Here is a 1,108-nt window from a genome sequence, read left to right on the forward strand (position 1 = left end):
CGCCACCACGCCCAGCTAATTTTTGTGTTTTCAGTAGAGACGGGGTTTCACCATGTTGGCCAGAATGGTGTCGATTTCCCAACCTGGTGATCCACCTGCTTTGGCCTCCCAAAATGTTGGGATTACAGGCATGAGCCACCGCGCCCGGCCAGTACTCATTTTAATAAAAAACAAAAATTTATCCATGCCTAACTGGGTAGTTACTTGACACAATAAATGATCTTTTCTAGATTAAGAAAAAATAAAAAGGAAAACATTTAAACTCAACTTCCCGGGAAGCCGCAGCTTCGCTCCGGGACTGGCTTGTGTAAGCACGCGCTGCGAGCGCCAGGGGGCGCAGCAGCGCAATTTCCCGGTTTCTTTGATCTTCCGCGTCTGTAACTGGAGATGAGGTGACCCCAATTAGAGACGACGGGGAAGTAGGTCAGGGGTTATTTCGTGGTTCTCAGCGGAGACAAAAGTCTGTTGCTTAAACCGCCTCTGCCTCTGCCCCTTACTTACACCCAAATGATGCAATGTCTTCACATTAAAGGCAAATATTGAGTCTACAAATATTTATGTACCCCTGTGGGCGGTAGCAGCTGACGATATCAGGTCCTAACGAGCACGAAATCAAGTTCCCTCTGCACGCGTTATGCAGATCCTCAAAACCCTCCTGTGAGGATCGCTGGAGCCCAGGAGTTTGAGGCTGCAGTGAGCTATGATCGTGCCTCTGCACTCCAGCCTGGGTGACAAAGTGAGACGTTGTGTTTAAAAAAAAAAAAAAAAAAAACGGTTGGGGACCGGGCTCGGTGGCTCACCCCTGTAATCCCAGCACTGTGGGAGGCCAAGGCGGGCGGATCATGAGGTCAGGAGTTCAAGACCAGTCTAGCCGGCCGGGCATGGTGGCTCAAGCCTGTAATCCAAGCACTTTGGGAGGCCGAGAAGGGCGGATCACGAGGTCAGGAGCTCGAGACCATCCTGGCTAGCACGGCGAAACCTCATCTCTACTAAAAAATACAAAAAACTAGCTGGGCGCGGAGGCGGGCGCCTGTAGTCCCAGCTACTCGGGAGGCTGAGGCAGGAGAATGGTGTGAACCCGGGAGGCAGAACTTGCAGTGAGCTGAGA

The sequence above is a fragment of the Colobus angolensis genome, unplaced genomic scaffold, assembly GCF_000951035.1.
Source record: "Colobus angolensis palliatus isolate OR3802 unplaced genomic scaffold, Cang.pa_1.0 Scaffold22, whole genome shotgun sequence".
Taxonomy (NCBI): Eukaryota; Metazoa; Chordata; class Mammalia; order Primates; family Cercopithecidae; genus Colobus; species Colobus angolensis.